This window comes from Candoia aspera, chromosome 4 (assembly GCF_035149785.1).
Source record: "Candoia aspera isolate rCanAsp1 chromosome 4, rCanAsp1.hap2, whole genome shotgun sequence".
In the NCBI taxonomy this organism is placed as follows: Eukaryota; Metazoa; Chordata; class Lepidosauria; order Squamata; family Boidae; genus Candoia; species Candoia aspera.
In genome coordinates, this window is record NC_086156.1 from 104,898,645 (window position 1) to 104,909,566 (window position 10,922).

Genomic DNA, 10,922 nt, shown 5'->3' on the forward strand with positions numbered 1-10,922 from the left:
CCCAGTTCATTCATGCTCCTTCGACGGTGCCTCTGCCCAGTCTTGGCGGGCGGCGCGCCGGGAGGGAGCGAGCGAGCGAGCGAGCGCCGTGGCCAGGCCAGGCGAGGAGGCGTGGTGGGAAAAAGAGGATTTCCATTGACGCATCTCCGCAGGCCACGCGGCCAGCGAGGGTGCAAAGCCGGAGGCGCGCGTGGACGCGAGAGCTGCTTCCTGCTTCCTGCTGCTTACTTACTCACCCGCTTCCAGAAATCCACGCCGAGACGTCTGAATACATTCTCTCAATATTATGTCAGCCTAACATTTACCTTCTGTCCCTGGAACAGGATCCAGAAGAGGAAATTCCCCACTTTGTTCACAACCTCGCCCTCCTGTAAACCCCAAAATGGGTCTTTCATTTTTTGAAGTCGATTTTATTTTTACAGGGTCAGGTTTTGCTTAACCTGACAAAGCCTGGGGAACAAAGTGAAAGCTTTGCTTACTCTTTGGGGAAGTGGGATGATCTTTTCCTATTCCTCCCCACTACCTCCTTGGCTCCAGAATTACAGTAGTTGTGGTTCAGAGGAAAATACGGCATTTTGCATCTGCGGTTCTCAACCGTATGCAGGCAGTCCATAATAAGAGGACATGAATAGGCATGACCGCACTCCCTTTGATCCCATCTATCCTTGGAGGGACAGGGTGAGTTGATACAGATAAACCAAAGTTGGAATTATACCCACTGAGGCGTTCGCACATCACATTGAGCCCTGCTTTGCTTAAACACTGCTTATTTACCAAATTACACAGGTACAATAACCAGCCTTAGAACTATTGGGAGGATTCAAGCAACCCACCCCCCTTCTCTTTCAAACTACCATTCTTAAACGGCGTCTTCTCCCCATAGACACTTCCCGCCAAAACACTTCCCCAGAATCGGGGAAGAAGCAGGAAACCCCAGGGCAAAGGACCAAGACTAAAATAGAAGGGAAACGACTCATAAAGGATCACACTAGAATAATAGGGAAATACCAACATGAGCCGCCAGGTCAGGAAACTGGGAGGACAAAAGGAGAAAGGGCTTCCCCAAGAACAATAATCCAAACCCAACAGGCAAGAGCCACAGTCTTGCAGAGAGCTTAATTGATCAAAAAGCAAGAAAACTGCAAAACAATGCGGGGGCCTGACCACAGGAATGCCTCTGATCAATAACATTCAGAACTCTTAGAAAGCGCCCCTGCCAGGAGACAAGCGCTATCCGGCTAAGACAAGACCATCTTTCACGCTTCTTTTTAACAAAAGACCTGCGTCCCTATATGAGGGGGTGGTGAGGGGATACAAGTGTGGCCACCTCCAGCAGCTGACCTCTCTGTATTTCATGCTCTCTGACAATAAAGCAATCACCTCAGTTCAAGCAACTGCCTGCGTTTCTCCATTCCCAGCTCGGAACGGACCCTGGTAAGATTTCCTTCCAGCAGAACTGACAACAGAGATATTGAAGTGGTGGATAGTTTCTGCCTTTTAGGATCAACCATCAAGAGTAAAGGAACCAGCAGCTAAGAAATGGGCCACAAACTGGCACTTGGTAGGGAAGCCATGAATGCATATTCAGTTGCTGTGATGTGAATATCCCTACAAAGATGAGAATTGTGCAAGCCACGGTATTCCTTTTGACACTCTATGGAAGCAAAAGTTGGACCCTGAGGAAACAGGATAGGAAGAGTACTGACATCTTTGAACTTTGGTGTTGGGGAAGACTTCTGACATTACCCTGAACAGCCAAGAAAACAAACTGATGGACCATCAAACAAATCAACCCAGAGTTCTCACTTGAGGCACCAATGACCAAGTATCCTACTTCAGACACATTATCCAAAAACCCAGCTCTCTGGAGAAGGCTGTAATACTGGGAACGGTGGAAAGAAAGAGAAGAAGAGGATGACCAGCAGCAAGGTGGATGGACTCAGAGTAACGATGGATGCACTGTCGGAAGATCTGAAAGACCAGGCACAACGTGTCATGGAGAAGATCTATATATGTGGTTGCTAAGAGTCGACACTGACTTGATGGCACATAATCAACCAATTGACCAAATTACAACTGGTTTGCTAAATCATAATTCATGGATTACAAACCATAAAATGGCTGGTTTTACACAGCACCCACTATAACAAAACAAAGCGGTTTTAAGATTTAGTGCAATATATATAACTAGCCTGTATATTAATTTTCATTAAAAATCTACACCTTCATTATCATTTTATTATTTAGAACAGAATAGTGCCATTGTCTTATTTGGCAACTGAGTAATGGGCAAAGAAAGAAACTTAGGAAGGACCCCGCCCTAAGTGGTTAGGTGGTAAATAGGGATGGCAGGAGATTTCTGCTTCGAACTTGCAAGGTTTTGTTAATGTAGCCTGACAATAAAGTGGAAGTCGCTCATTTGGTTGTGTTTCCTGTCTGGTTTACCTGGGAGGACTGACTAAGTTGAATCAGTGGATAATGAGAGCTTGTGGTTTTAATCAGGTGCTTAGCAGAATTGGCAGGCAACTGGGAGAGGATGATGGATCTCACACCATGGCAGCAGCAGGTATTGCCTGCTCAGAAAGAGGTTGGCCATCAGCTGTGTGCCTGATGCTCACTGACATCCTGAGGAATGACTGAGACTGACTCATTCCACTATCCCAAGGAGCCCCTGAGCACACCGTGATCCTGCCTTGTATCTTGGGATACATCATGAGATGGAGAACTGGTCTTCCCACATGGGCAAGTCAGAGGAGCATCCAGGAGAACCTTATTCTCAGTCACACCGAACTCTCTGATGTGTCTGGACGAGTAGAGAAGGAAGCACTTCCTGAAAATGGTAGGTGGGGAGAGACAGCAGAGTTCAAGAAAGAGTGGCCTGAGATGTCAGTCCTTCAAGGCAGGCCAGGTCAGGAAACAGCACGGCAAGGACTACTGAAACTGTACTGTTCTAGGGCAGAGTTTCTCAACCTCACCAACTCAACTTTGTGTGGACTCAACTCCCAGAATTCCCCAGCCAACAAGGCTGGCTGAGGAATTCTGGGAGTTGAAGTCCATACAGCTGAAAGTTGGTGAGGTTGATGAATACTGTTGTAGGGTATGACAACAGAAATTGAAAGCTTGCTAGACTTTCCCTCTGCCCCCTCTTAACACCAAATACAATCAAGGCAGGGTATCTTGAGTCTCTTACACTCCCTCCCTCTCCAGATGTTGCTTACTGTCTTATTTTCTCTGCTGACAGCTCTTGCTTACATTTGCCAACTTTATCTCTGTTTTCCTCTATGTGGCTCAAAAAGGTTATGGAGGATTATGGGAGATCAATGGGAAGCCTGCTCCAACAGGAGGGATTCTGGGAATATCAAGATAGTATGTAATGGAGCAAAGTTGGGCTGCAAGTTTTTCCAGGCTTACTATCGTTATTGTTATTGTTATTGTTATTGTTATTGTTATTGTTATTGTTATTGTTATCTTCGTCGTCATCGTCATCATAATCATATTGTATAATGGAACAAAGCTGGGCTACAAGTTATTCCAGATCTTCTATTATTATTTTTATTATTAACAGTTAGTCCTTGCTTAACAACCACAAGTGAGACCAGCAACTCCGTTGCTAAGTGATGTGGTTGTTAAGCAAGACATCACATGACCGTGATGGACTTATGACTCACTTCCACCACGGTCATTAAGTGAGACATCATGTGACCGCAGCTTGCAATATTACTGCCAGCTTCTCCATTGACTCTGCTTGTCGGAAGCCAGCTGTGAAGCATGCAAATGGTGATCATGTGACTGCAGAACACTGTGATGGTCGTAAGCACAAGGACTGGTCTTACTTTTTCAGCACTGTTGTCACTTCAAACAGTCACTAAACAGGGCAGTCGTTAAGTGAGGACTATCTGTATTATTATTATTCACACTGTATCCATTTTAGTTATGAGGCGCATATATTTTTCATATTCCATGTCATTGGTTCAAAATCATTGGTCATTGGTTCAAAACTCCAAAAAGAGGTGGTTAGGTGTATCCCAAGGGCCAGTTTCGCAACAGGCTTATTCTGCCCTTGCACCTGCGTGTTCATCCACTTCTGTCAGCACCTGATCATTCGAGCATTCACACAATCACAGTCAGGAGGCTGGGATTCCTTTAACTATTTTAATGAAGCATAATGAACGGTACAGAAGGCAAGCTGCGAATAAAGATTTCCCACTCAAACCTAACTTAAAACTACATTCCCTTAGTTAGTCCCCTTTCCCATGAAACCATGTCATCCCCCCTCCCATCCAGATGGTATTCCTGGCATATCTCAACCCCATGTCCTTGATGTCCTCCATAGCCATAATAAACCACTTCACACTCCAACTTCACACCCCCTCCCATCTGGCAACACAGATTCCATTCCTTGGAGAAGGAAATGATGGGAGATGCTCTGATAAGGGTTTCTGTGAAACCTTTGATGGGGGGGATCTGACATACTGCCCCCCCAAGAAAGACTAAAAAAACAATCAGATATCACATAAAATTAAGCAATGAGGTTAGTAAGGAGAGGGCTTAGAAGGATACTTTGCATGAAACTTTTTAGTTAAAATAGGAGCATTAACATGACATGCATTAACCCACTCAGGATCTGGAAAATGCTTCCACTGAATCAAGTACTGTAAAGACTGGTGAAAAAAACGAGAGTCCAGAATGTCTTTAACTTCAAAATGCTGATGGCCATCGACCATGATGGGTGGAGGGGTTGCTGCAGGCTGGTGCCACTTACAATGGCCCGGTGCAGGTTTAAGCAAGCTGCAATGAAAAACAGGGTGAAGCCTTTTGAGGGTGGGAGGTAATTGCAATTGAACAGTCACAGGATTAATAACTTTTGTGACGGGGAAAGGTCCAACAAACTTGGGGGCAAGTTTCTTTGAGGGTTGTTGGGAGTGTAAAAATTTGGTAGAGAGATAAACGAGATCGCCCACTTTAAATTTCCACTCTGGGCGCCTGTGACGGTCAGAAACTTTTTCTGAGTTTCATGAGTGTGATCTAACGCTTGGCGGATGACTGGCCAATTAGTGGCAATCTGTGCAGCCCAGTCGGCTATTTAAGTCCAGTGAACATCAATGGTACAAAAAAGCAACTGCTCTCATTGCTTGCCTCTTCCTTCGCTCCCTGCCTGGCGAGGAAACCTCTGCCAGATACAGACTACAGTGTTGGTCAGAGAAGTCCCAGCATTTCAAAACTGGGTGCTGTCTTTCAGAAGAGCAATCTGTTTAGCATCTCAGCAAATCTCCATAGGTACTAGGAAAGCTGGGGCTGGCTGGGGCATGATTCCAATCTGCTTATTTGATAAAAAGTTTAGTGACCCCCTTATCAGCCAGCGCACAGTCAGCAAGATTGCACATTTGTGCTCTTGATTCAAATTGATAGAGTATCGGCTTTATTTTATTACAGTGAGGAAACCTAAGTCAATAAAGATAGGGGATCAGGAATTGGAGGGGGTGGGGTGGGGAAGGAAAAGGCCGATTTGGGCTATACACATAGGCACACATGCACACTTCCCTTTCCAAAGAGCAAACAAAATCACGTAGTTTGATTGCGTCCATGGTGTCCCTGGAGAGGCAACAGGAGGGCGTTTAATGCTAACTGAGCTGCCAAGCCAATAACCATGTGCCATGGTGGCTGGACAGAGAACAGGAGCTCTCTGACATTAGGGTTCAAAGGGAATCTAGCTCTCTGAACTGACTGTGCACCCTTACACAAGCGCTATTGCACAGAACTGGCCCTGATCAAGCCTCTGATCTTACTCCATTTTTACATTTCCCCTCTCCAAAAGACTTGTTGTATAATGACATTTCTACTCATTGGAGCTCCAAAGGGGTTGTGGAGATTAACCTCCTCCTTTTCGACAAACCTATGAAGGAACCCCAAATCAGGAGTCTGGTAGCATCTTCTCCAAATAAGGTGGTTTATTAATACACTTGTAACGCATTAAAAACCACTGTTTATTGACACCTTCTGAAACAGCCTGAAATCTTTTGATGTATGTGAGTTCAGCAATCTCTCGCGTAATTGCGCTGGTGAAGTTTCTTTTTTTCTGAGATGGCTACTGGATGGTTGAAACACTCTGAAAATATTTTGTCCTTGCTTTGAATTCTGATGTCAAACTTGTATCCGTGAATTCTTTTGCACAGTTTGGCTTGTCTGTCTTACGTAGAATCCAGAGTGGCATACTAGCAGATTGTGGCGCACATCACATTAGAGTGATGTTTCTCAACCTTGGCAACTTGAAGATGTGTGGACTTCAACTCCCAGAATCCCCCAGCCAGCCATGCTAGCTGGGGGATTCTGGGAGTTGAAGTCCACACATCTTCAAGTTGCCAAGGTTGAGAAACACTGCTTTAGAAGAAGAGTACGTGAAGGCACCTCTAATCTTCTATGTGAATTTGTTGGGGCCTGTGATGGTGCTGTTGGTGCAAATACGGGAGCAAAGTGGGGTTTGTTGCAGAATCTGATTCTCATGTTAGCATCATTGTCTTGTTGTTTCTTATTCCTTGTGAGAATGTGCTTCAGGTTGGATGGCTGTATGCAGGTATGAGCCTGCCCCGCAATGCCTGAGGAAGTGCAGTGCTGTTGTCCAGTATGGGCTGTAGCTTATTAATAACGAGATTGAGTGGCATAAGCGCAACCAATGATGTTTTGTTGTTCTGTTTTTGTGATCTATATGTTAATAAGTCCTCCCTGGGAATCAAGAAGGCTGATTCGTCTGTTGATCTTGTTGGGTAGGTACTCTAGTCACCCAAAAATCCAAAGTTTAATTCCATCAGTTAAGCATCTTTGTTAGAACAAATGCAGTTTTAGCACAGAGCCTGGTTACAGATATTAATTTGGTGGTGTGTTCCAGATGGAAGCATGTAGATATATATGGTAATCTGTAGGTTTCCTATATAACATGGGGTTCCTGTGTCCATTGAGGTAGGTGTGGGATAGGAACAAACATGGACAAGCCTCAAATTTCTATGTTCCCTTCCTTATTCAGCATGGCCAAAGAGTTTGTTTTTCTTGTCAGTTACCATAGACAGCTGTTGCATCCAAACCATGATTAATGCTAATATAGTTTAGATACGGCTGGGAAAGCTTTATTCTTTTTCTTGGAAATTCCCAAGAAAGTGGGCTAGTCCAGAACATTCATTCAAATAAACGAGGTATCTCAGAATTATCACATCTGAGTTTAAAGAATCTAGATTATCTAGATCGGTGTTTTTCCACCTCAGCAACTTTAAGATGGGTGGACTTCAACTCCCAGAATTCCCCAGCCAGCCATCTTAAAGTTGCTGAGGTGGAAAAACACTGATCTAGAGTATCTCTTTGCTGTCACGTAGTGGTAATCTAGTTTTATGCAGTCCAGATTCAGTAGTTCAAACAGATTTTAGGCGTTAACACAGACACACACACATCCCAGGCACACTATTAATGTATGCCATAGACTATTTTCAAATTTGGTAAGCCACCTTGTGGCTTATTTGGATTTAACTCAGATGTCAGGCTTTTTTTTTTAAATATAATTTTTATTGAAGATTTTTACATGAGTAAAAGATAAACATGAAAACATATATAAAGGCAAGTTAGGAACAAGAAAAAAGATGAATGAAAAAGTGTGGGAGACAGTTCAGATAAAGGAAAAGAAAAAAGAAAATTAAAGAAGCAACTTCCGATCTTTATAGCAGTTACAAACAAACTTATTATCCCTCCTCCCCAAGATTGCATCCTCTATCCCATATTCAACCCTTTTTAGTCAGCAAATCCAGAAAGCACCATTTTATTTTTTTTCCATTTTCAGCAAAAAGTCCATACAAGTTTTCCAGGCTTTTATAAAAGTACTTGTTTTATCCCTGTTCAAACAGGTCAATTTTGCCATTTCTCCAAATTCCACCAACTTCACTATCCAATCTTCCATTGTGAGTATTCCAGTATTTTTCCAGCATTGTGCATATAACAGTCTCGCTGCAGCAAACCAGGCTTTCTAGTTTAGCATATTAAGTAATCCCAGCCAATTAGGGTTAACCCAACAAAACTCAGTTTAAACAAACCAGGTTTGCTGCAATATATGAATTCAGGCAGATCCCCACAAGTATAGTTAACAGGTAAAAGTAACCTCAGTTTGTTTGACAATGGATATAACAAGGAAATTGTTAAAAAGGGAAGCAAAGCATTCTAGTAGCACCCTCAAAGTCTCGCTGGAGGAGAAGCAAGAATGTGGAAACAAGAGAACCCTGAATTTTATGTATATAAAATAGTTGAACCTACAGATATCTTACACTATAACTCCCAGAATTCCCAGCAAAGAGACCCCAAAGTATTAATCCAATTTAACTAGAGAGCATCAAGGGTTTAAAGCAATGTGTGTGAACCACACCATTCGGCTTCCGTAGCTTCTTAGCTCATTGCGTCAATTATATTGTATTGACAATATTTCAGGAATGGCCATTCAGCAGCACACTATAGGCTGTACTCCAGGAAGAAGGTAAGGCCAGGATTAAAAAAAAAAGATTTAATTGAGTTTACATTAAAATGTAACTCAATTTAAATTAATTATGTGCAGTTGATATGATTATTCTGGATGCATTTAGTCATTTTCTTCTATCATATCAAAAAAAAATTACAACTTGTGGGCAACTTTCAGATACGCTCCTTTGCGGGGCCACGTGCTCCCTCCTCTCTCTGGAACATAGTTATAATTTACTTAGTTGCCATAAATCTCAAGGCAAAGAAAATTTCAAACTATTCTCTGAACAAGGGATCCATTTAAAGATGAGAACCATTCCTTCTCCATGACTTACATTTCCCCATGAATGTAATTAATGATCTGCGGGTATTTATCCCGTGCTAATTCATGGAAACTGATTGATAATCACGGGTCCTTACTGTAATTTGTTCACCATCTTTGCAAGTGTGTGACATCTAATGGGTCATGAGCATTCTGCAAGGACCAATGGGGAATTTGGATAGATAATTATCTAGGATTATCGGCTAAACCTCAAACTAATCTGAGATTAGGACTAAGGCTAATGAATCACACTAGACTTCCTCAGCCTAGTTGGGGATGATGGGAACTGTCATCTAGTACATTAAGAGATCACCAGGGTGTGGATAGCTGGTCTACCCTGTTTTCTTCATCACAGAAAGACCGTCTCTAGTAAAATGTAGAGTTTACCTTTCCTCCCTTTCCTGCATGTTCTGATGAACATTTAATGTTTATCATTTTGTTTCCCTTGGGGACACATGACCGAAACAAGCAGGCAAGTCAGAACTGGTGACAGCTTCTCTGCAAATTAGTGTCACGTGCTTGTCAATTTATCAAGCCCAAACGTTCCAATTAATTGATACCACTGAATGGAGTCAAGTCCCTGGTATGTGGAAACAGACTAACCACTATAGCACTAGTTGAAATACAAGAGATTATGCTATTTCCAATCAATATTACTATGGCTTGAGAAATAGCTGGGAAAAACCCTTTCCACCAGACATAAGCATATCACTGGTCATTCAGTGCTACATACACAGTAAACATACTGGCTGTTATGAGGTCAACAGATCCTGGCAAACAACTTACTGTACTGTTCCGAACACATATTTGGTGAAATCATATTTAACTCTTTTCCCTTAAGAAAAAAAAACAGAGGAAGATAGTGCCTTATTTAAACTCCTCCCAGGTGTGAGATTCCTTTAAATGCTTTGCCTTGGTTTTTGTTGCTTTTTATTGTAAATGTCATTTTTATGCTACATCACGTTAGTCTACATTTCAGTTTGCATACATTCAAACAACCATACCAAACATCTGATTATCCGTAATGGTTCTATGTCAACACGGAGGGGAGGAAAATATGCAGTGGGGGATCTTAAAATTCTCTCTTGGGCCCAGTTGCTGCTCAACATTTTCATCAGTGATTTAGAGGACGGAATAGGAAGGATGCTCATCAAATGAATAGATGATCTAAAACTAGGGAGGGAGGATTGCTAATCTCCCAGAAGACAGGCTCAAATTCAAAAATGTTCATAAAGTTGAACATTGGGCCCTCTCCAACAAAATCATTTTAGTCTGGTCTGTTTGTCTGATTTAACATTTTTATTTATGTACTTATTTGGTAAATTTATATAGCCACTCATCTCACATGCATGACTCTGAGTGGAGTACAAAGTTTAAAACACAAAACAATTTTAAAAAACCCAAAAAATAACAAAATTAGCTGGGTTTTTTTTTTCTGGTTTTGTACGCCAAATACAAAAGAGTCTGCTGGAGTTGGGCAGCCAATAAATTTAAATGAATAAAATAAAATAAAAGGCAGTTCAGTGGTGAGAAATGTAAGGTTCTGCATTCCAGTCAGGAACAAGTACAAAACAGGAGCTACCTGGCTTAGCCGTGGTGCTTGTGAGAAGGAACTGGGTGATCTGATAGAGACCACTGATTAAGCACAAGCCAAGTTCCAGCAGCTAACAGGCCTAATGCAATCTTGGCCTGCATCAAGAGAAATATATTGTCAAGATCACGGGAATGACAGTCCCACTCTACACTGCACGGGTCAGACCACATCTGCAATATTGTGTCCAGTTTTGGTTGCCCCAGTACAAAAGGGAGGGTAAGGAACTGGAGAGAATGCAAAGAGCAACAAAGATGCTAAGTTCTTGCAGGGTAAATCCTACCAAGTTCCTTTAACCCAGCGTTTTTCAAACTTGGCCACTTTTGAGATGTGTGGACTTCAACTCCCAGAATTCCCACATGAATAGGGAACTCTGGGAGCTGAAGTCCACACATCTTAAAGTGGCCAAGTTTGAAAAACGCTGGGCTAAAGGAACTTGCTAAGCATAGCCTAGAGAAGACCCAGCGGGTGGAAGCTTTTCCTGCCTGCTGTTCTGCGCCGAACCCCGCGTGGCTTCCAACGAAA